The sequence below is a fragment of the Leucopleurus acutus genome, assembly GCF_964270905.1.
Source record: "Leucopleurus acutus genome assembly, chromosome: 17".
Taxonomy (NCBI): domain Eukaryota; kingdom Metazoa; phylum Chordata; class Mammalia; order Artiodactyla; family Delphinidae; genus Leucopleurus; species Leucopleurus acutus.
The window spans coordinates 38,480,563-38,507,018 of NC_139159.1; positions in this window are offsets into that span (position 1 = coordinate 38,480,563).

Here is a 26,456-nt window from a genome sequence, read left to right on the forward strand (position 1 = left end):
TAAGTTTGTGATAATTTTTTATGGCAGCAATATAAAATACCACCTCTCATCAGACAAAGCTAAAAGAAGCTAATTGTTATTTTCTATACCCTACATGGAAATTAGTGAGATCAATAAGTTCATTAGGTGCATTTTCTACCTTCCAAGTTACCATAAGCAATAGTTAATTGGTAGACTTCTGTTCTCTGGTCTCCCGTAGCAATTTCCTCTCTGCTTTTTAGCTTCTACTAACAGTTTCCCCTCTACTCCTTTCAGCATTCTCAGGCTGCCTAGTCCTGAAGACAGTGCCATATACTTGGGTTTATTTTAGAGCAATACTAATTTCTATTATATTTATCTATTGCTTTGTACTTTCAGTACCAACTTCTGTTGGATTTACTTATTGCTTTGTCCTTCCAGTACCACTTTCTGCTTTGTTATTGCTTTTTAAGAATCCATCATCTTACAACTTAGTGGATTAAAACAACAATGTATTATTTTTCAGAAAGATGCGTCCATCTGGTGGATCAGCTGGGGCCTGAGCTCAGCTGAGAAAGCTGCATGGGCTGAACCCCTGTCTCCAAATGTACTTTTACCCTGGGCTTCCTCTTTACATGTCAGTCTCAGAATAGTACACTTAGAGGGCAAAGGCAGATGCTTCCAAGGCCTTATAATGTTACAGGGAAGAACAAAATCTGACTACATATTGGATCTGTTTCTTTTTCCTTAACCTCTTCTTCCGGTTGCTTTTGTTCACTAAGAGGATACTGTCTATACATAACGGCCTGCCTCCGGGAACCCTGCCCCTCTGCCTGAATGTTACACCAAAGTGCCTTTGTTCAGGGAAACATCCTGACCCTGTCCACCTGTGAATGGCTAGGAGAAAGAAGAAATTAACACATCCCCTTCCTGAGGCTGGCCATTCCAGGAGATATTTGCAAGACTTATGGCCTTTTTACTTTATTCCCTTACCTCCTCCCTGTCTCTGTTCTATAAAAGAAACTGGTATCCAGACTCCAATAAAATGGTTCTTTTGAGACACTAGTCTGCCATCTTCTCGGTATGCTGGCTTTCTGAATAAAGTCATTATTCCTTGCCTCAACACCTCATCTCCTGATTTATTGCCCTGTCATGCAGTGAGCAGAATGAGCTTGGACTCAGTAACAATACGCCTAAGGTTTTGGAACGTGTACAAGTTTACTTCTACCACATTCTATTTGTCAGAGCAAATCACAAGGCCAGGTCACATTCAAACAGGCAGAGGGATAAATTCAGTCTCTTGATGGAAGATGTGGCAGTTTCACATGCAGAGGAGCATGGATGCAGGGAGACGTGATTCATTGGAGGTCATTTTAAATTGATCAATCACAACCACAAACGATATTTTGTGTAAAAAAGGCATAAAGACAAAGGAGAGTTCTTCAAGGGACATGATGCTTTGGGGAAGTTTAATTTGAAATTCTAAAGTCCATCTGAGAAGGCTATTTTATGTATATGTATTTTATGTATTTTATGTATATCTATGCAAGATATCTATGATATTTAATGAATATCTATCATAGATTTTATGAATATCTATGAATATTTTATGAACCTCTATGTAAAGTATGTTCATATTAAATATGTACTCGTAAGGGTTATAACTGCTTTCCTTAGCACATGCCAGGGTACCACCTCTACTCTCTCACCCTGACCTCTGTTTCTCTACTCTGTGCCAGGAGAGCCCAGGCTTGGAAATCAAATAAAATTATACTTGAATTCACTACCTCTGAGTAATGATCTTATTTAAGTTAGTTTAACCTTTCGAAACCTCAGTTGTCTAACTAGTCTGTAAAACAGAGTAATAATACCTACCTTATGGAGTATTTATTATAATTTAATGAGAAAATATATGGAATGTAACTATCAGTGACTGGCATATAGACTTGCCATAAACATAAGACTTGCCATAAACTCTCCTCTTTTAGCTCTATTGGAAGGAAAACCAGGGGACAGGCATCACTGAACTAGGCTAGAAGCACAATGGGCCAGAGCATGTTTGTATTTTTAACTCATTAATTCATCTACATTCGCCTTACAGTTATTATATAGTACATCTCAGGTGTGTAGTCTGTATGCTTAATTCAAGAACTCTAGGGTATCTCAGCAGGCCTGAGGGAGTTGTATTTATGCATGAATGGGGACTTCTCTGGCAGTCCAGTGATTAAGACTCAGCACTGCCAATGCAGGGGACACAGGTTCAAACCCTGGTCAGGGAACTAATATCCCACATGCCATGTGGCGTGGCCAAAAGAATAAAAAAATATGCATGAATGTTCCTAAGGTTTTTGGAAATGCCCAGTAAAAAGGACTTCGAGGAAATAGGGATTTAGATTTCACACGAAGGATGAAATATGAATGCCCCTTCATTATATGCATACCCTGAAAAAGCAGGAAACTGGTTCTTAAGTGAGGAAAACTTGAAGGATGGGTACACACTCTGCTAAGACTAGGGTAAATAAGTTTACCTTCAGCTCTGAGGGATTTTGTTTACTCCTCCAGCAAACAGAATTATAACTCTGAGAATATAAGGCCATGTTCTGAAGTTGAAAGAGTGCAACATTTTGCAAAAACAATAGAGGAGGGTTGAAATCTTGACTATAGTCATAGAAGAGTTGTTTTTTTCAATTAATTAGTCCTAGATTGTCTCTTATTGTCTCAGTTTCATCAGCAAAATGGGAGATAGCTATCCTACATCTCACAGGATGCTAATAAGAGTAAAATAAGGTCCAAGCTCTATAAGCACACCACAACAGAACAGAGTGAAATGCAAAGTTCCATAGACAAAATTTGACTTGAAGTTGTGTGGAACTTTTCTTGTTGATCCAAAACTGATAGGGTCCAAAACTGAGGCCAAAAAAAAGCAGTAAGTATCTCCACATACTAAATCAGCAGAACTGGCCCTTCAATAACCCAATACCCCAATCCGTATAAACAGGAGAATGAGAAGGAGGAAAATGGAAATTATTGAAGTCATGAATTGTTGGCTTAGGGAGTTCTTCTGTTGCTTCTCCCTGCCCTTTTCTGAAAAGTCAAGTGAGAAGTACTCTAAGAATAATTTGCAAAGTTTGGATGTATCTGCATAAAAGGAAAACTAACACCTCATTTTCAAATTAGGACACAGACTACCTGCTCTTCCCAAAGTCTGTGTGAACAGGAAAAAAAGAATTGGTGAATTATGGCAGGGCAAACAGAAAGCCCTGTGGTGTAGCTCAGCTATCACTCCTGCTTTGATGAGAATGTGAGTTTCTTGTAGGCCAAAGTAGCACCACAAAAATTAGCTGGGCTTGTGCCATCATGATGGCAGCAACAAAAGAGGCTAACTGCTGGGTGAAAAAACTCCAGCAACCAGAGCCCATGGGGTATTCCACTGAGTACAAGAGCTGAGGAGGACTGGAAGAAGTTAAGCAGGACACCATAGATTGGGAAGGCCCTAAAGAACTCACATTTGTGCCTCCTCTAGAAATCCAGTATTTGAGTGCCTGCTGTGGAGAGAGTATTGTCAATGGCCAGTCAGTATTGGCCCAAGAGTTAGTATCAAAGAACACAAGGAAGACTACAACAGCCCATTGACTCCCTCCAACTCCTCCCTGTGTCCACTTCTTGGAGGAGGTAGAAACTAGAAAAGGGAGGAAGGACCTGAAGCCCAGAGGTAAACTACATTCTTTCCCCCAAGGTGGAAAATGGGAAAGAGGCAAAAGGAAGACCATACCCCCTCCCCATTTCAGGTCCTTCAAGCCACAATACTAGCAGATGACAGAAAAGAGGAAATCTTTGATTTGGATATGAAATTGGAGTTTTAGACTGGATGGATTTTTAATGACTGAAATTGACAAGGAAGTTATAGAACCTACCCAAGATATGATGATGTGATAAGATATGTTACAGGAGACAAGTGAGAATTTAAAATGGCCCTATTAGGGGCAGTATTTGTAGGAAACTATAATTGTTTCTTATCTATACCTTGATAAGTTCTGTTTGTTTAATAACTTGTAGAGATAGATGATTAGATCGATAGATAGATATGGATAAATGTAGAAATATATATGACTGTTGCCTCAAATTCAAGCTTTTCCTTGATTCAAATATTTTTGATTAATAAATATAAGAGTTTGGTACTAAATGCTGGGGCTACAAAGATGACAGGGCATTTAAGAGGTAATTGAGGTTAGGACTTCTTTGTTAGTCCAGTGGCTAAGACTCTGCATACCCAGTGCAGGGGGCCCAGGTTTAATCCCTGGTCAGGGAACTAGATCCCACATGCCACAACTAAAGATTCTGCATGTCGCAACTAAAAGACTCCACATGCTGCAACTAAAAGTTGCTGCAACGAAGATCCCTCACACAGCAAGGAAGATCCCGTGTACCACAGCTAAGACCTGGTGCAGCCAAATAAATAAATACTTTTTTAAAAAAAGAGGTAATTGAGTTTAAATGAAGTCCTAATGGTGGGACCCTAATCCAATGACATTCATGTCCTTATAAGAAGAGCCACCAGAGAGCTAGCTTGCTCCCTCTTTCTTTCTTTCTCTTTCTCTCTCTGTCTCTCTCTTTCTCTCCATGAATCTGCACTGAGGAAAGACCATGTGAGGATACAATGAGAAGACAGCCATCTGCAAGCCAGGAAAAAGTCCTCACCAGAAACTGAGCCCTTGATCTTAGACTTCCAGCCTTCAGAACTGTGAGGAAATAAACTTCTGCTGTTTAAACCATCTGTGGCATTTTGTTATGGCAGCTTGAGCTAATAAAATCTACATAGAATAAGATTGCTTTTTAAAAATCCTTTTAGCCCTTGGAGGTACACATACACACATTTCACAGATAAACCTATTTGAGACCATAGAAGCAGTTGATTAATGTAAAAACACATTTTATGATAAGAAACCTACTTTTCCTATGGTTTCAGAAAACAGTTGGGTAAGAAAAATACCTATTACCTCTTTAGAAGTTGGTATTCCCAGCATTTCTTCCTGTGAGATACAGAACCACATTCTAGTTTTCATTTCCACACTTCTAGGCTTTTTTCATTTCTACTTCTAGCCCTTTGAAGGGTCTATCTGCCTGATACTTAAGTGCAACATCCCAGTTTATTTAACCAGTCCTCTATTTTTTAATTTTTCAGACTTGTTGCAGTATTTTTCTATTCATTCATTCAGCAAATGTTTATTAGGTACCTTCTATGTGCCAGGCACCGTTTAAGGAGTTACAATATCCCTGACCTCATTATAACGAAAAATATAGGTAACAGTTTAACAAGGATATATAATCTATCAGATGGTGATAAATGTTGTAAAAGAAATAAAGCAGGGTAAGGGAAAATGGCAAAGATGGGTGGAGGAAGCACATTGCTTTTTTACATGGAGGAGCTAGGATAGGCTTCACTGACATTTAAACAGGTATGAACAGCAAGGCCCTGAGAAGGGAGCATGCTTGGTATATGCAGGAACAGCAAGGAAGCCTGAGCAAACTGAGCTGGGGGGTTGGGGTAGGGGGTGGGGGAGTAAAAGATGAGATCAGAGAAGTTTGGCATGTACCCCAGAAGGGGCAGATCATATGAGGCCAGTTTGGTATATCTTCTGAGTTGAGAAAACTTTGGAACTCTTGTTGGCTTTTGAGCAGAGGAGTAATGATATTGTAAAGGAGCAAGACCCTATAAGGCCTTCCCAAGACAGACCTTCCCCCATATCCTCTGCTCTAGCTCCTCTCTGAAGTACCTAGATAACAGTATTTGATGCTCATTTCCTGAGTTGTCTTACAGATGTGAAAACCCCCCACCAAATGGAAGATATTAACTACTTGATGACTGTGAGCACATAGCTCCAGGCCTCTTGGAGCCAAAAGATTGATAATGTTAACCCCTGTGACACCACCCTGTTCCCTCACCATCAGCCAGTCAGAGACTGTGCACAAGCTGATCACATACCCTGCAACCACGTCCCTCACTTGGCTTTTAAAAATGCTTTTCCAAAATTTTGGGGGAGCTCAGGGCTTTTTCAGGGCAGGAGCCACCTGTCTCCTTACAGGGCCCTGCAATAAACCTTTCTCTGCTCCAAACTCCAACATTTTGGTTTGTTTGGCCTCACTGTGCACTGGGCACACAAACTTGTGCTAACAATATGACATAGACTTTATTTTTTTAAATATTTATTTATTTATTTATTTTTATTTGATTGTGCCAGGTCTTAGTTGTGATAGGCAGGCTCCTTAGTTGTGGCTTGCCATCTCCTTAGTTGTGGCATGTGGGCTCCTCAGTTGTGATATGCGAACTCTTAGTTGCGGCATGCACGTGGGATCTAGTTCCCCAACCAGGGATCAAACCCAGGCCCTCTGTATTGGGAGCGCAGAGTTTTAAACACTGCACCACCAGGGAAGTCCCAACATAGACTTTATAAGGATCACAAGGGCTACTATGTTAAAATTGGACTATAGGTAAGAAAGACAGAAGCAGTGGAGGTGGAAAAAAAGGGATCAGATTCTGGATATCTTATGAAAGAAAATCTAACATGATTTCCTTATGGATTTCACATAGTTTATGAAAAACAGAAGTTAAGGATGACATCAATCTATCTTAGAACACTTTTCTGATTATTTATTCCTGAAAAAGATTTTGCAGTGGTAGGCTGGATCAAAGGATATGCACATTTTATTTTATTTTTTAAATATTTATTTATTTATTTATTTGGCTGTGCCAGGTCTTCGTTACGGCACATGGGATCTTCATTGCTGCATACAAGATCTTCATTGCGGCATGTGGGATCTAGTTCCCTGACCAGGGGTTGAACCTGGGCCCCCTGCATTGGGAGCATGGAGTCTTAGCCACTGGACCACCAGGGAAGTCCTCAAAGACTATGCACATTTTAAAATCTTTGGATATATATTGTCAGTTGCTCTTTAGAACCTGAGAACAATTTTTTACCCTCACTTGTGGTGTCTCACACTGTACATTTTTCAGCAGCCAAGGAAAATAACATTATTTTTACTGTGGATAGTTTAATAGGAAATATGTTATTTTTGTAATTTACTTTATTCTTGATGATTCTGAATATTATTTTTGATCATTGGTATTGGACATTTTTCCACTGGGGAGTTCATCTTTTTGTTATCATTTATAGTTTTATTTATAAATTTAATATACATTTTATTTATTGATTGATAAAACCTATTCCCTTTTCCTCCTGGGAATTCAGCTAAACTATACTTCCCAGCCATCTTTGCATTTAGGGTCTTCATATGTCCAAATTTTAGCCAGTGGAAGGTTGGTAGAAGTGTTATAGACTACTTTTAGACCAGGCCATAAAACCCTCCCTTACATCATCCTCCATGCTCTTTTCCCCTCTAAGATAGAATGTAGGAGATGACTCCCAAGGAGACTGGGGGAGTTACATGTTGAAAATGGCACAAGGAAGGAAGGATCTTGAGATACTACATCACTGCATATAGAAGAATTGCCCAGAAAGAACACCAGTTTTGCAGTGTTTTATGAGCAAGAACTATACTTCATTGTGTTAAGCCACTGAAATTTCAGAGTTTATTTATTACAGCAGGAGGTGTTTTTCCTAATTAATAAAGACCTATATATTAAAGAGTTATAAAGAATTTATCTTCATATAGTAAATATATTTATCTTTTGTCTGTGTGAAGAACTGTAAAATTTTCTTCTCTGAATGTATACTGATATCCATGCTCCCTCATACTGACAGACTAATCCATTCCTCTAAATTCTTTCTTTGAGTTGACAATTCCAAGAACAGGACACAATGGACTGAAAATGGCCAAATGCTCTCATGCATGCACACACATGCACACACGTGCGTGCATGCACACACGCACGTATTTTCTGAAAGACTACCACACTTGCCTGAATGGTCACCAGAATTGCAACTGGAGCTCTGCTACTTTTGTTTCTTTGCCATATAAAACCCCTCTTCTTTCCCATTTTCCAGGAAACACTTCCTTTGGTTATTCTTCCTATTGCACCAGCCTGAATAACGTACCCATCCTTGAGTCCTGGACAACTTTTAAAAGTTAGACACGTAGTAAATACAGTATATATTTTTCCTAGCTTATTGTTTGTCTTTTGATTTTGTCTGTGTTGAAAATATGTTTAATGGTTGTCTAATTTTCCACTATAAGCTGTCTCTGTATATGATCTTTCTTTATATTCTCTGTAATTTAGAGCCCATGAAATATCAAACTGTCTTCTTTTGCTGGTAGAACTCCTATCCTCATTCTTTCTCAATTTGGTTACACCCAGAATATAGGATGCATGAGAGAACAATGTGCCATTTCTTGCTTTGTCCCTCTCATGCTTCATTCACTCTCAAGACTACTCTCCCTTTTGGTTATCTAACCCTTAAGGTTATGCTTCAGGTCACTCAGTCTTTCAGAGGGATCCTGCCTTGTCTGGCTGGTCAGTTTGTCATTGACCTCACTTGTCACATATTCTCACTGATCACCCTGTTCACTCTAGTCAACACTAACAGGTCAAGCTAGCTAAACTCATCACAAAAGCTGCCTGCATGAAGTATAAAATGGCTTTCACTAGGCTAAAATAAAGCTGTCAGCAATACTGCATTTCTTTGTGAAGCCTCCAGGGGAGAATCCAGTTTCTTACCTTTTCCAGCTTTAAGAGACCACCAGTATTCCTCGCTTGTGTTCCTTTCTTCCATCTTCAATGCCATCATCTTCAAATCTGTCCCTGACTCTCCTGCCTTCTTTCACTTACAAGGACCCTTGTGATTATTCCCTTGGCTAATAAAGGATAACGTTTCCATCTCAGTATCCTTAATTTGATCATATCTATAAAGTCCCAATTGTCATGTAAGGTAACATAGTCATATGTTCCGGGGTTTATTATATGGGCAGACATCTTTGGTGGGCCACTATTCTACATCTCACAGGAGAATTTCAACACAATGCAAAGCCTTCTGCATGATCTCTTCCTGACTCTGAAATGGTGTCTAGTCATGGACCACTCAGTGTAGAAATTTTTTCAGACAAAAATCTTTCTTCTTTACTTCTTCATTTTTTTCCCTAATTACTATGAGTTGGTTAACATAAGTTAAAAAAAATCTAGCAGGACCTAAAATATATAAAAACAAAAGTCAGAATATTGCACAAGAAACAACATTAACTTCAACTCAGAGTTATAATTAGAGATAAATAGGTAACTTTTGGTTGGGCTGATACAAGAAATATCTGTACTTACATATGATTTGCTTTTGGTTTCTTAAAGTTTTAAAGTCTCTCTTGAAGATAATAATATAAATTTCCATTTAGGAAACATTGATTAAAAGAAAACATATAAACTCTAAATAATATTTCCTCCATTTTGTTTTCTCCTATTTCAAATGAACCAGAGGATCAGAAACATAAATCAATATTATATTTGCAGGATCAGTACAACAATATAAAATTTTAAAATATTAGAAATGTTAGAAATTCTTTCATTAAAAATAATATTAGAGAGAGTTTCAAATTCAACCATGTAGTTTGTTTGTTTTCTCCTAGAAGCTATTGTTATCATCTACCCTTTTCTACATTTATAAAAATCACTTATTGATTGCTTACTTAGTACCAAGCACTATCATTAGTGTGGGTACATGAAAACGGATAGCGCATGAATTCTAATTATGAGAAGTTTACAGTCTAGTGTGACATATACTTTAAAAATTAAATATTTCTGCACTGATGGATACATGAAAAAAACACCATGGAAACACAGTTAAGGGAACATCTAATTCTTAAGCAATCATATCTTAGAAAATAATGTACTCATTCTCAGCTAAAATTCCTATTACTAATACGGAAAAGAACAATGAAGAGAATGGACCCATATGTATTATATAGCCAGTAGTGGAATGAAGGAGTATTTAGGGAAGAAAAATGAATTGTAAGCACAGACTGCAGTAAAATTATTGTTGTTGATACCAATAATTTGATTACTAACCTTATCTCTTTCAAAAAGATATGATTGCTCTTTTGACCAACAGGTATCTTCTTATCCAAATGGTTTTTACTTACATAAATCTGGATGACTAGAAGGATTTATTTGACTGAATTTAACTTCCATGTTTAATTTGAACAAATATGAACTACATATACAGAAAAGAACTTCATAGAGCAGGTAGTTGCATGCTTGTCTTTTGCAAATTTGCTGTGTAATCTGTAAAATAAATGTGCCTTTTAATGCATCATTACTCAAAAACATTTAAGAATGGGCCTACTTTTAAACAAAACATACTCTAAACAAGTTTATTCTTGGAGAGGTAAGGAATTAGTGTAATGATACTCTTGTAATTGGAAAAGTTATATCTCTATGAAGAACATACCAAGTCTACTCAACAAGCCTAGCAGCAGCCACCTATTACCATAAGAGTTATTAACTAAGCAAGAGAAAACATACAACAAACTTCTTTAGAAAACTCAGCTGAGGAGAGTAAATACAGATGACAGAAGGACAGATAGGCAGACACATATAAATGGAAGATAGAGAGACAGACAAGTGGTCAGATAGACGATAGATAGTGAAATAGCTAGATAGATAGAGTTAATTTAAGAAAATCTATACTGGCTGGCAAGATGATGGACTAGACAGAAACGAGTTCACCCCTTCTTACAAAAACACCAAAATCAAAACTAACTGCTGAGATTTCTCAGCTTGCGCAGTGGTTAAGAATCTGCCTGCTAATGCAGGACACATGGGTTCCATCCCTGTTCTGGGAAGATCCCACATGCTACGGAGCAACTAAACCCATGCGTCACAATTACTGAGTCTGTGCTCTAGTACCTGCATGCCGCAACTACTGAGCCTGCATGCCACAACTACTGAAGACTGTGCACCTAGAGCCCATGCTCTGCAACAAGAGAAGCCACCACAATAAGCCCGCACACCGAAACGATGAGTAGCCCGTGCTCGCTGAAACTAAAGAAAGCCCATGTGCAGCAACGAAGACCCAACACAGCCAAAAACAAAAGAATTAAAAACAACCTAACTGCTGAACAACTATTGACAGAAAAAAAAAAAAATGCTGGGACCTTCCAAAAAAGATACCCTAACACTCAATTACAAAAAAGAAGCCACAACGAGATGGTAGGAGGGATGCAATCATGATAAAATCAAATCCCATTCCTGCCAGGTGGGCAACCCAAACTCTGGAAAATAATTATACCACAGAAGTTATCCCACAGGAGTGCAAATCCTGAGCCCCATGTCAGGCTTCCCAACCTGGGGCTCTGGCCATGGGAGGAGGAGCCCCCAGAGAATCTGGTTTTGAAGGCCAGTGGGGTTTGATCACAGAAGTACCATAGGACTGAGGGAAACAGAAACTTGGAGGTCTCTCACAAGGTCCTATGTGCACAAGGACCCGGGGGAAAAGCAATGATTTCATAAGAGACTGGGCCAGACCTACTTGCTAGTATTGGAGGGCCTTCTGCAGAGGCAAGGAGTGGCTGTGGCTCACTGTGGGGACAAAGACACTGGTAGCAGCAGCTCTGGTGAGTATTCATTGACATCAGCCCTCCTGGAGGCAGCCATTTCCTTCCCAAGACTTAGTGCCACCCAACAGCCTGTAGGCTCCAGTGCTGGCATGCCTCCGGCCAAACCACCAACAGGGCAGGAACACTGCCTCACCCATCAGCATACAGGCTGCTTAAAGTCTTCCTGAGCACAGCCCTGCCCACCAGAGGGACAAGACCCGGCTCCACACACCAGTGAGCAGGAGCCAGACACTCCCACCAGGAAGCCTGCACAAGCCTCTTAGCCTCATCCACCAAAGGGCAGAGAGCAGAAGCAAGAAGAACTGCAATCCAGCAGTCTGCACAACAGAAACAGATCTGAGGTAGAAGAACAGATAAGTGAGCTGGAAGACAGAATGGTGGAAATAATTGCCATGGAATAGAATAAAGAAAAAAGAATGAAAAGAAATTAAGGCAGTCTAAGAGACCTCTGGTAGAACATTAAATGCACCAACATTCACATTATAGGGGTCCCAGAAGGAGAAGAAAGAGAGAAAGGACCTGAGAAAACACTGGAAAATATAATAGCTGAAAAATTCCCTAACGTGGGGAAGGAAACAGTCACCCAAGTCCAGAAAGCACAAAGAGTCCCAGGAAGAATAAACCCAAGGAGGAACACGCTGAGACACATAGCAATCAAATTAACAAAAATTAAAGACAAAGAAAAAATATTAAAAGCAACAAGGGAAAAGCAACAAATAACATACAAGGGAACTCCCATAAGGTTATCAGCTAATTTCTCAGCAGAAACTCTGCAGGCCAGAAGGGAGTGGCATGATATAAAGTGATGAAAGGGAAGAACCTGCAATGGCTGTCATTCAGATTCAACAGAGAAATCAAAAGCTTTACAGACAGCGAAAGCTAAGAGAATTCAGCACCTCCCAACCAGCTCTACAACAAATGTTAAAGGAACTTCTCTAAGTGGAAAAGAAAATGTTGCTACTAGAAACAAGAAAATTATGAATGGAAAAGCTCACCAGTAAAGGCAAATATAAAGCAAATGTAGTAAAGCAATTATACTCCAATAAAGATGTTAAAAAAATAAAAAGAATGTTCTATAATAAATAAATTAATAATAAAAAATAAAATAAATGTAGAAAATCAACTGAACACAAATATTATATCAAAACAAGCAATTGTGAGAAGAGGAGAGCACTAATGCAGGATATTGGAAGTGCATTTGAAATTAGAAGATCTGCAACCTAAAACAATCTTCTTTATATATAGACTACTATATCAAAACCTCAAGGTAACTGCAACCCAAAAATCTACAGTAGCTACACACACAAAAAAGAAAAAGGAATCCAAACACAACACAAAAGTTAGTCATCAAATCACAAGAGAAGAGAACAAAAGAGAAAGGGTATTGTAAATATGTATGCACCCCGCATAGGAGCACCCCAATATATAAGGCAAATACTAACAGCCATAAATGGAAAAATTGACAGTTACACAGTAATGGTGTGGGACTTTAACACCCCACTTTCATCAATGGACAGATCATCCAGACAGAAGATCAATAAAGAAACACAGGCCTTAAATGACACATTAGACCAGAGGGACTTAATATTTATAGAGCATTCCATCCAAGAGCAGCAGAATACACATTCTTCTCAAGTGCACATGGAACATTCTCCAGGATTGATCACATGATGGGCCACAAAGTGAGCCTTGGTAAATTTTTTAAAAATTGACATCATATCAAGCATGATTTCCAACCACAATGCTATGAGATTAAAAATCAACTACAAGAAAAAAACTATAAAAAACACAAATACGTGGAGGCTAAACAATATGCTAATAAACAATGAATGGATAACTAAAGAAATCAAAGAGGAAATAAAAAAATATCTGGAGATACATGAAAATGAAAGCTGGATGATCCAAAACCTATGCGACATGGCAAAAACAGTTCTAAGAGGGTAGTTTATAGCAATACAATCTTACCTCAGGAAACAAGAAAAATCTCATATAAACAACCTAACCTTACACCTAAATCAACTAGAGAAAGAAGAACAAACAAACCTAAAGTTAGTAGAAGGAAAGAAATCATAAAGGTCAGAGCAGAAATAAAGGAAATAGAAACAAAGCAAACAGTAGCAAAGATCAATGAAACTAAAAGCTGGTTCTTTGAAAAGATAAACAAAATTGATAAACCTTTAGCCGGACTTATCAAGAAAAAACGGGAGAGAGAACAGATCAATAAAATTGGAAATGAAAAAGGAGAAGGTACAACAGCCACCACAGAAAAAAAACATCATTAGAAACTACTACAAGCAACTATATACCAATAAAGTGGACAAACTGGAAGAAATGGACAAATTCTTAGATAGGTACAATCTCCCAAGACTGAAACAAGAAGAAATAGAAAATATGAACAGACCAATCACAAGTACTGAAATCGAAACTGTGATTTAAAAACCCCCAACAAACAAAAGTTCAGGACCAGATGGCTTCACAGGTGAATTCTATCAAACATTTAGAGAAGAGTTAACACCTAACTTTCTGAAACTCTTTCAAAAAGTTGCAGAGGAAGGAATACTCCCAAACTCATTCTATGATGCCATCATCACCCTGATACCAAAACCAGACAAAGATACCACAAAAAAAGAAAATTACCTGCCAATATCACTGATGAACAAAGACACAAAAATCCTCAGCAAAATACTAGCAATCCAAATCCAACAATATATTAAAAGGATCATAACCCAAGATCAAGTGGGATTTATCCCAGTGTTGCAAGGATGTTTCAATATCCACAAATCAATCACTGTGGTACACCACATTGAGAAATTGAAGAATTAAAACCATATGAACATCTTGATAGATGCAGAAAAATCTTTTAGTAAAATTCAACACCTGTTTATGATTAAAAAAAAAAAACTCTCCAGAATGTGGGCATAGAGGAAACTTTTGCACAGCAAAGGAAACCATAAACAAAATGAAAAGACAACTCTCAGAATGAGAGAAAATATTTGTAAATGAAACAACTGACAAGGGATTAATCTCCAAAATATACAAACAGCTCATGCAACTCAATATCTAAAAACAACCAACCCAATCAAAAAATGAGCAAAAGATATAAATTGACATTTCTTCAAAGAAGACATACAGATGGCTAAAAAGCACATGAAAAGATGCTCAACATCACTAGTTATTAGAGAAATGCAAATCAAAACTACAATGAGGTATCATCTCACACTGGTCAGAATGGCCATCAACAAAAAATCTACAAACAATAAATACGTGAGAGGGTGTGGATAAAAGGCAACCCTCCTACACTGTTGGTGGGAATGTAAACTGGTGTAAACACTCTGGAGAACAGTATGGAGTTTCCTTTAAAACTAAAATTAGAGCTAACATATGATCCTGCAATCCCACTCCTGAGCATATATGCAGAGGAAATATTTATTCAAAAATCTACATGCACCCCAATGTTCATTTCAGTACTATTTACAATAGCCAATACATGGAGGCAACCTAATTGTCCATCAATAGAGGAATGGATAAAGAAGATGTGGTATATATATCTACACAGTGGACTATTACTCAGCCATTAAAAAGAATGAAATAATGTCATCTGCAACAACATGGATGGACCTGGAGATTATCATACTAAGTGAAGTCAGTCAGACAGACAAAGACAAATATCATATGACATCACTTATATGTGGAATCTAAAAAAATGATACAAATGAACTTATTTACAAAACAAAAAAAAGACTAACAGAGAGCAAACTTATGGTTACCAGAGGGGAGGAGCAGGTTGGGGGAGGGATAGATTGAGAGTTGGGGATTGACATGCACACACTGCTATATTTAAAATAGATAAATAACAAGGCCCTACTGTATAGCAGCAGGAAACTCTTCTCAGTATTCTGTAATAACCTAAATGGGAAAAGAATTTGAAAAAGAATAGATACATGTATATGTATAACTGAATCACTTTGCTGTACACCTGAAACTAACACAACATTGTTAATCAACTATTGCTCCAAGATAAAATAAAAATTTTAAAAAGAGAAGATATATTTACTTTAAGATATGGAAACCAGCCATGTGTTAAAAAATAAGAAAAGTGAAACTTCTAAGGAACTAAGCTCAACTGAACTCCTGAATTTTTGGAAAAAATTTTTTTTTTATTTTAATAATGTTTTCTAATTTATTATTATAGAAGAATGTTTTTTCATATTTTAACATTTAGATAATGGAGAAAGGACAGAGAAGACAACATAAACCACCTTAATCTCATTACTCAGTGATATCCACTCCAAACACTTTCATGTATTTCCTTCATTATTTGTCTATGCAAATGTGTCTTACACATGAGCAAAATTAAGATCCTTCTGTAAAATTTGTTTTGTAACTTGACTTTTTGTTTAAACATTTGTTATTACATTTCCCATGTCATTAAATAGAGTTCAAAAATTTAAGGCTATTCCTTGATTTATTTACCTAATGTTGGAATTATTTATTTAATGTTGGAATTATTTCCATTTTTTGCTATTAAAATATTATAACAAGTATATTGTAATAATTATATGAAATTTATTTCTTCAGTATAAAATTTTAGTAATAAAATTGGAATTGCTGAGTCAAATAACCTTGACTCTTTTAAAAGACTATAAATGGTGTCAATTTTTTTAGCCTTCCCTACAACAAAGGTAATACATGAGGCATGTATATCCCTTTTTTTAAAACATAAATTGAATAATTCTATATACATTTTTCTGTATTTTGTTTTTACCTTGATAATCTACTTTGGAGATTTTTCTATATCAACATATAAAAATAAGTTTCACTCTTTTTAGATTTGCATTTATTTCCATTGTATGAATATACCCACTATGTCCCAAGCCTTGACTTGTTCCATCTCATCATGTGCAAGTTCTCCTGGAATGGCACAGAAATTCATCATCAGGTACAATAGGAGATAGTGTAAAAGCCCATCTGAGAGAGGCACTAACATCTCCCTGCTCCCCACAAGAAATAGGAGCAGCTTATTGGATGAAAATAAAAAAGTGTAAAGGACATGAGGGGTGAAGGAAGTGGAAGGTAAGAAAGAAAGAGGAAAAAGGGATAAGAAATGTAATGAGGTAGCCATATCAGGGAAACAAAGGCATGACAAGAAAGGCAGAGGAAGGGAGAGCTGGAAACAAAAAAGGAACTTCTATCCATTATCATTATAGTGTTATAATTTAGATTTTAAAATATGCTTTGTGTATAGACTTTCATTTTACAGTAAACCTGTGAAATTAATAAGTAGGACAGTTAATACCATCGAGCCATGTGACATCCAAATCCCAATTTCTTACTTTATGAAACATCTCCATGTTTTCTATACCACAATTTAGACTAGCTTGGCATTGATGCATCCTGGGAAATACTAATTATTTTGAAAGGTAAAGGTGGGGTGTCAGAAGTAAGAATAAATAGGCGAATTGATATGAGCATAGGGTAGGCTCCTGCAATATAGGTTAACACTGTCCAAATGGTCAGGGAAAACTGAAGCTTGTTCCAAATCAAATCAGTACCAAGGGGCTTCTGACCTATCTGTTAAGGTATAGCAGCAAGAGAATCTAAGAAGAACTGAAATTCTATATTAGGAGAGCAGTGATCTAGCTGACGAAGGGTTAGAAACTAATCAGAGGCACATGTTCAGTTCCTATGGAGAACGGGCTAGCATCGGCTCTGTAGGTTGTTGAGTACTAGTAAAGCAGGCTTAAATTCAAGGAAGGGCTACTGTATCAGCATCAGAAATCAGAAGGCTAATCAAGAGCTGGGGGCAAGTAGGGGCAGACACTCTGTCATACTGACAAATATAATATACTGGCAAATATAGGGGAAGCCTGCAGCTTGGAGGACACAGTTTTATAAGCTCAGAGTTCATAAGCAGATGCCAGATGGTATCCTAACCACAGCCCTCGTTGATGTGGGTTTTTTAATCTATTTCTTGCCCTGGTCAGTAATGGCAGAGATACAAAAATAAGCCAATTGGGAAAGTCAGGGATAATTTATTTCTACTTCAAGTGAAAAAGTTTCTAACATTAAAGTGGGATATATTTGATAATGACAGTAGTTAGCATTCTTAAATGAGGGCTATTTCTTTATGTTGAATTATCCCAATTTATCCTCAGAACAACCCTTGAAGCAGGTACTACTATTATACACATTTTACAGAGGTAGACACTGAAACTCTTAAGAGGTTGAATTGCTCACTCATGATATTACTAGCCTTAAGTGTTAGAACTGGAATCTCTACCTAAGTAATCTGATTCCAAATCCTTTGTTTTTAAACATAACTGCCTCCTTTATACAGAGGTTGCATATGTTGAGACATATGAAGCCGTATACAGATGGAAGTAGCTACTACAAACCTTTAATCTATTTTTAGCCATAGTCTGCCAAAGTTTATCTTTTTCAGTCCTATTAATATGATCTGCTCCTGAATCTGAAAACTAGGCTGTTCACTTTGACCATCTACCTCAATTCTACACTACCACTCCTCTCTCACCCCCAAACCCAAGGTTATTTGCATCTGATCATTTCTCTTAGCTGCATTTCTTTTCTTTGTTGTCTTCTCCCAAAGGTTTTTTTTTTACCTGTTATCTGAATCATTTATTTCAGTCTCTCCATATGGAGGATTAACATAATAAGGATTCTTATCTTCACTAAAAACATAACTTTTGAAAAGAGCTCTTCTAATTAAATTGATTATATCTAATAAAATAAATGTTTCCACCCCCTGAGTTAATTACAGATTTTTTATATTTTAGAAGTGTACATTACAATTTTATTTTTTAAATAATACAGAATTTCACCTCTGAATTTTAAGTTTAAAATTGGAAGATAATCATTCTGTTCTAAGAATTTCATGCACTACTATAATAGTTTCTATAGTAAACTTTAAAATTTCAGCTACTACTGCCTAACAACAGCATTTTAAGCTGGTAGTGTTAATGCTGTTTCATATATTTCTTTAATTATTAGAGTCTCTGCTCTAATAATTATAAATTTTCTGATTTAGTTTCCAGGTAAAACTATCTTATTAAACATTTTTAGGAATATAGGAAGAATTTCTGTCAGATAGAAATCAGTCCTTGGGAATTTACTTTCAAGAGCCTCCTAATGCTGGGTGAGACATTATAGGACTTGATATCAGGAGGTGGAAGGTATCAGGAGAAATCAGAAAACTGCTCTTCATGAGTAAAGGAAAGACATTTTTCTCTCTGACAAGGGTATGGGAGAAGAATGAGAAATAAAGAAACAAGAGTTGAGGAAATATGAGCCAAAAAAGAGAGAAAGGAGCTAGAAAGACCGGTAATTTTTTGTGAACAAGCAATAACAAGATAGAAATATAATCAAAAGACATACTTTTACATTAACAGCAAAGCAAAAAGTATACAAATATTAATCTCACAAAGCAGTACCTAAGACCCTAAACCCTTACTAACAAAATTATAAAAACTATATTACACTATAACTAAAGCTATATTCCAGGAAGGGCTACTGTATCAGCATCAGAAATCAGAAGGCTAATCAAGAGCATTTAAAAAACATTTAAAAGAGCCAGAACAAATACATAGATGAAGAAATATAACATGTTCAAGAACAAAAGAAGTTTAGAAGGAGTTAGGGTGAGGGTGTGACTATGAAGGGGCAGCACAAGGAGTTTCTTTGATATGATGGAGCAGTTCTGTGCCCTGATTTTGGTGGTGGTCAAATAAATCTGTACATGTAGTAAATTTTATAGACACAAAGAGAGTACTTGTAAAACTGGTAAAATCCAAATAAGGTCTATGGTTAATGGTGTTGTAACAACAGCACTTGCCTGGTTTTGATAAAATTCTATGAAGCTGGCTGAAGGGTACACAGGAACTCTCTATATTATTTTTGCAACTTCTAAGTGAGTCTAAAATTAAATCAAAATAAAAGTTTTTATTTTTTATTTTTATAAATGACTTTATTTTTTGGCTGCGTTGGGTCTTCGTTGCTGTGTGTGGGCTTTCTCTAGCTGCGGCGAGTGGGGGCTACTCTTCATTGCAGTGCATAGGCTTCTCATTGCTGTGGCTTCTCTTTGTTGTGGAGCAAGGGCTCTAAGGTCGCGGGCTTCAGTAGTTGTGGCACGTGGGCTCAGAAGTTGTGACTCGTGGGCTCTAGAGTGCAGGCTCAGTAGTTGTGGCACACGGGCTTAGTTGCTCCATGGCATGTGGTATCTTCCCGGCCCAGGGATCGAACTCATGTCCCCTGCATTGGCAGGTGGATTCTTAACTACTGTGCCACCAGGGAAGTTCCATAAAAAGTTTTTAAAAAGTCAAATTCTAAATGACTCATGAATGAAAGAACTCAAAGAAGAAATTAGAAAGTAGTTTGAATCGAAAAAAACCCAAAAACACAATGTAAAATTTGTGGGATACTCTAGAGCAATCCTCAGAGAAAAAACTATCACATAAAATCCCTGTATTAGAAAAGGAGTTCTTATACCAATAGTCTCAGCTTCCACCTTAAGAAACTAGAAACAAAAGAGCAAATAAAATCTCAAGTAAGCAGTAGAAAGAAAATGATAAAACTAAGAGTCCTAGTGCCTTCAGTGGGAGAATAGCCCTGGCTGACACCTAGATTTCAGACTTCTGGCCTTCAGAACTATAGAAAAATACATTCCTGTTGTTTCAAGCCACCTGTTTTTGGTACGTTTTTATAGCAGTCTGAGGAAACTAGTACAGCTGGTAAGAATCAAGTTGGTGCTATTCCTAAAATGTTATTAACAGTAAGTGGCTTTAATAACAGTAGTCCCATCTGGGAACTGGAGTTGATTAGAGGAACTTTTTAATATACTTGTTACCGACCAAGGTTCTTGACCTTCCTTAATCAATAGAAATTGATAAGAAGACAGACAAGAAATTCAGGCAAGGCTTTATTGGGGCTCCTGCTGTAGCAGGAGGGAGTGAAAACAAGTTACAGGTTCCCTTGCTCGCTCACCAAAGTGCAGGCAAACTGGTTCCTTATATGGAGTGAGGGTAGGGGCGGGTCCAGGGTTTGGCCTGGAGGGGTGGCTTAGCTAGTTTACCCACCCCTTGATGGTGCTGTGTGCAGGGTGCATGTGCAGTACCCTGATTTTGCTCCCGGCTCTTCAGAAGTGGCAATTGGGTTTTTGGTCTTTTTTTATCTTGTTGTCCATAATTCACCCCAACTGCACATGCCCGCAGCTATTTTCAGTCCCGTATACTTCCTTGGTATTTTGTTGCTTGAGGAGACATTTGTCCAGTTACAAGCACTGCAGCAAAGGGTCCCAAATTCCAGATCCTAGCGTGTCTCATTCCCCACTGAGAGATTCTACACCCCTTATTCTTTAGGGGTAAGGGGCAGAAGGTCACTTCTGAAACTTCTTCCTGTTGGACGGGGTCCACAGACCTCAGCCTACCCTAGTGGTGTAGAAGTCCCTTGCTGACTGTTCCAAGGACCTATAGGGACCTGAGCCATCTTCCACTGGAATGGGATGATTTCCTTGGGCCATGGTGAGCCTTACTTGAAACTGATAGAGCCTGGAAGACACAAACTTAACCAAAAGGTTAAACAAACAAGGGCCAAAATGGAGAACAACAATAGCCATTAAAAGACCTAGAAAGGGAAGGAACCAGGTTAACCTTGGGAGAGCTTCCTTAATTGTTGACCATACAGTAGAGGCAATATCACCCTTGTCAAAACTGTGAAGCCATTCTGCTTGAGTGTGTATTTTTGTTAATCTCAGGGTTAAAGTTTAACATGTTTCTCTATTTTTAAAATGAAAGGTCTGGACCTGTTTGTCCCAGGTCTCCTTCTTGGATCGAAAAGTCTTAGTCACAGATTTACAACAGTGGGGAAGACAATGGAGTACTAGACAAAATATAGCATAAAATCAGTATAACTGAAAAGAGAAGGGTGATAAGAAATGAAGGGCAAAACCTCCTGCCAGAAAGCTTTTTATTCCTTGTGGGGTGCAAGAGAACAAACTAGATAACCAGTTTTCAATTTCCCCACCCATATTGAATAGCGAGAATTGGTGGTTAGTTGTAAACTACTGCCGTCAGTAAACCATTCCTCTTCAGGGTTTTCTATGGCCTGGTCTGTTAGATCAGGCCTACAGGCATAAACCTGGTCAAGGGTTTCATGGCAGGAATGTGTTAGTTTGGGCTTTCAGTGGGCATCAGTGTAGCCAGGTTAAGGGTGTGGCAAGTTTTCAGGGTTGCCTCTGAGGAGTCAAGGAGAAAAGCCTGGTATTTAGTAAGACAGCCTCCAGTTAGTCAGTGGTAGCCTTTAATCTCCAGAATCCCTTGTACTTGATGAGGGGTCTGGAATTCCAGTGACTATCCAAGGATAAGCTTGTTAGTTTCTTCTACTAATAAAGTGGTGGTAGCTACCACTGGGAGGCAGCCAGGCCAACCTCAGGCCACAGAATCTAGTTGTTTGGAAAAATAGCCTATAGGCAGAAGAACTTCTCCTAGCTTCTGTATAAGGACCCCCCAGAGCTGTCCCCTGCTTTTCAACTACATATAAGATGAATGGCTTTTTTAAATTGGGGAGACCCAGAGCAGGAGCTCTGGTGAAGGTCTGTTTGATAGTATTAAATGCCTTTTCTTGTCCCCCAGTCTAAAGTAATTGTTCTGCATCTGGGCCTTTAGTGGCTTTATATAGGGATTTAACCATTAGTTCAAATCCTGGAATCCAAATTCTGCAAAATCCTGCCATGCCTAAGAAGGTACAGAGATGTTTCTTTGTCTTTAGGGTGCTTAGGCCCAATATAGCTTGTTTTTTATCTGGAGATAAATGTCTACTTCCAGGGTTTATAATATATCCCAGATATTTAACTTGTTGTTTTGAGATCTGTGCATTTTTGGGAGACACTGTAGCCCTGGGCCCCAAGGAAATTAAGGACTTTAATGGTATTTTGATCTGAGTCCTCCATAGTGGGGCTACATATTGGTACATCATCTACATAATGTAGAATAGCCCCTTCTTTTAGGTGTATTTCCCTTAGTTCTTTTCCTAGGGCCTGGGCGAAAAAGTGTGGGCTGTCCCGAAACCCCTGAGGCAACACTTTCCAGGTATATTGTTGCATTTGGCCCAAGTGGAGGTTAGTCCACTTGAAGGCAAACAGGTATTGAGATGAGGGATGTACTGGGATGCAAAAGAAGGCATCCTTGAGGTCAAGCACAGTAAACCATTTGGCATCTCCAGGAACCTGGACTAATATAAGGATTGACCACAAGGGGGTGTGGTTGAGCATGGACCAGGGGGGCTCTTTCTGGCATTAACGAGCCCAGTGGCTGGTTGGCTTGCATTTGAAGCATTCCCCCTTACTGGTTTCATCTCTAGACAGATGGTTAAAACTTCTTAGCCCCCTTGGGTTGTCCTGAGGTTGCCAGGTATGGCTGACAGCAATGGCTATCAGTTTAGCATGAGCCCTGGCCTGCCTGTTTTCACATTGGATTCTTTGATCTCTATTATTAAATACCCAAAAGGCCACCTCTAGGAGTTGGGACATAGGGGTTTGAGGGCCTAATTGTAACTTTTGGAGTTTCCAGTTTCCACCTAATATCAAGGGCAGACTGGCTGATAAAATGTTGTCCCAGCAGTGATTGACCCTCAGGGGTGGAGGTATTAATGTTAGTAAATTTTCTAAAAGCCTCCACAGCCATCTATAAAAGAGGGCTAGATTTTCTTTATCTTCTGGGTCACTCCTTTAACCTTTTCATAGTTAACTGGCTTTTTGATACACTTTCTCATCCCTTCTAATACATATTGGATTATGTGGTTCTTGGCTTCTCTTTCCTCCAGGTAATTATAACCCCAGTAGGGTTCCTGATTTGGGACTGCGTTTCCACCCATAACAAAATGTTGGTGTTGGTCCCTGGCAAGCTGCTCGCCGTGCCCCTGGGCTGCTGCTCAAATTCTCTGTTTTTCCTCACGACTAGAGCAGGTAAATAGGACTATTTGGACATCCTTCCAAGTTAAATCAAAGGACAGAGCTAGAGCCTGAAATCCTTCACCAAACTTGAGAAAATCAACCCAGTGTCCTTGCATTGGGCTAAATTGGTTAAAGAGAAGGGCACATGTACTCTGATTGCCCCTTCACCATTTGCTACTTCCCTAAGAGGGCATATTTTCCCTGATCCTGGGTGATAAGAAGTTCCACTGCAAGTTACCCCGGAGGGACTAGTCTCTCTCTCCTGGGGCAATGGAGGATATAAAGGGACATAGGGAGGTGGAGTTTGGGATCAGTTAGAGGAATCTGGAAAACTAGGTGGCTCCAGAGAGGCAGGGGAGGCATGGCTTCCCCCCTGAGAGTTGGAAAGTTTAGAAGGGATTATTTTCGGATTCCCTAGGCTTTTGATTACAAAAGCTGCATAACGCAGGATTTTGGTAAAGGACCATGAAGGCTTGAACATAGGGAACCTCAGTCCATTTTCTCATCTTGCTACAGTAAAGATCCAATTGCAGGATGATATTACAATTTAAGGATCCATTTTCAGGCCAAGCCAAGGGGATGTTTTCCATCCCCTCAACTTATATAAAGGCCAAGCAGTGTTTCAGTAAAATTTAAGATTTTCGTTTTTCAGCCCATCTATTTTTTAAAATTTCCAATTTTTAAGGATACACTCCAGAGCGTTTCTTCTGGCTTAAAAGGGGATCCTCCCATGTTGAGAAACCTGCAACTGAAAACAAGAGAGCTCTCTTAGAAATGGAATCCAGCGTCCTGGAAACATTTAGGGGGCTTTAACCTGAAGGGGTTGAAGTGTCCTCTGAATTCCCTTCAAACCTAATGGGGTTTTGAGTGTCCTCTATTCTCCCATTGCCTAACCAGATGGCCTTGGTTGACCCAGTCCCTTATGCAAGTCTGGGGTATAGGGGAGAACGTTTGAACCATTGCCAGTGCATTGCCAGGACTCTCCTTGAGGGTAATCTGTTGTCTATAAAGTTTATGTCCTATAATAAGTTTCCCTATGCTGTCGTGTATTCCTTGAGATTGACCATCTATAAAGCCTAGGATGTGGGCTGCTTGGAAGCAGCCAGCCCAATAGGTTGTCGGTAGTAGTGTATGGGCTGCCAACGCCTGAGGTGAAGGGTGTCCCAGAGGTGCAAAAAGGAACTCCTAGAAGAATTGGAGTTGGGAATTATAGAAGGAAGCATAGGGTTCAAGACTTGAGGGCCAGGAAATGGAGAAATTCTCATAGTATATTTTTGGACATTGGGTGAGATGAGTGAGAGACTAGACAGCAGAAGAACCCCAAATCCTTACCCTTATCCACATTAGGTGGCTACGATAAAATTGAAGAGAGCCTGATGATTCCATCTGACACAGGCAACAGCGAATTTGGACAATGTTTCCCATGTAACTTAACATACCAAATGATCCCAATTAGTTTAAGATTTCTCTTTGGGATGCTCCAGGGGTAATTTGAAGCACCCCAAAGTTAGCTGGAGGTAAAAAGAACATTAATTAGAGTTTGATATTTGGGAAGTCTGTCAAAAGTTTCAAAAAATTTTAAAACATCTGGTCAGATAGGATCATAGTTTGCTGTGGAAAAATACTTATTCCTTTAACCAAAGTGACAATAAAAGGTTTCAAAGGGCAAATAGGAAACAGATCACTCTTTTTAACACCTTCTTGGAGTATAAATGCTTTAAAATGTTGTGTTAGTTTCTGCTGTTTAACAAAGTGAATCAGCTATATGTATACATATATCCCCATTTCCCCTCCCTCTTGCGTCTCCCTTCCACACTCCCTATCCCACCCCTCTATGTGGTCACAAAGCACCGAGCTGATATCACTGTATGATGAAGCTAGTGCTTCCCACTAGCTATCTATTTTACATTTGGTAGTGTATATATGTCCATGCTACTCTCTCTCTTTGTCCCAGCTTACACTTCCCCGTCCCCACGTCCTCAGGTCCATTATCTACACCTGTGTCTTTAATCCTCTCCTGCAACTAGGTTCATCAGAACCATTTTTAAAATATTCTATATATATATATATATATATATATATATATAATTTTAATGAGCAGTTTACTTCTTTTTTTTTAAATTAATTAATTAATATTTGTCTGTGTTGGGTATTCGTTTCTGTGCGAGGGCTTTCTCTAGTTGCGGCAAGCGGGGGCCACATTCATCGCGGTGCACGGGCCTCTCACTATCGCGGCCTCTCTTGATGTGGAGCACAGGCTTCAGACGCGCAGGCTCAGTAGTTATGGCTCATGGGCCTAGTTGCTCTGCGGCATGCGGGATCTTCTAAGACCAGAGCTCCAACCCGTGTCCGCTGCATTGGCAGGCAGATTCTCAACCACTGCGCCACCAGGGAAGCCCAAGATTCCATATATATTTGTTAGCATATGGTATTTGTTTTTCTCTTTCTGACTTACTTCACTCTGTATGACAGACTCAGTCCATCCACCTCACTGCAAATAACTCAATTTCGTTTCTTTATATGGCTGAGTAATATTCCATTGTATATATGTGCCACAACTCCTTTATCCATTCATCTGTCAGTGGCCACTTAGCCTGTTTCCATGTCCAGACTATTGTAAATAGAGCTGCAATGAACATAGTGGTACATGATTCTTTTTGAATTATGGCTTTCCCAGAGTATATGCCCAGTAGTGGGATTGCTGGGTTGTATGGTAGTTCTATTTTTAGTTTTTGAAGGAAACTCCATACTGTTCTCCATAGTGGCTGTATCAATTTACATTCCCATCAACAGTGCAAGAGGGTTCCCTTTTTTCCACATGCTCTCCAGCATTTATTGTTTGTAGGTTTTTGATGATGGCCACTCTGACCAGTTTGAGGTGATACCTCATTGTAGTTTTGATTTGTATTTCTCTAATGATTAGTGATGTTGAGCATCCTTTCATGTGTTTGATGACAATCTGTATATCTTCTTTGGA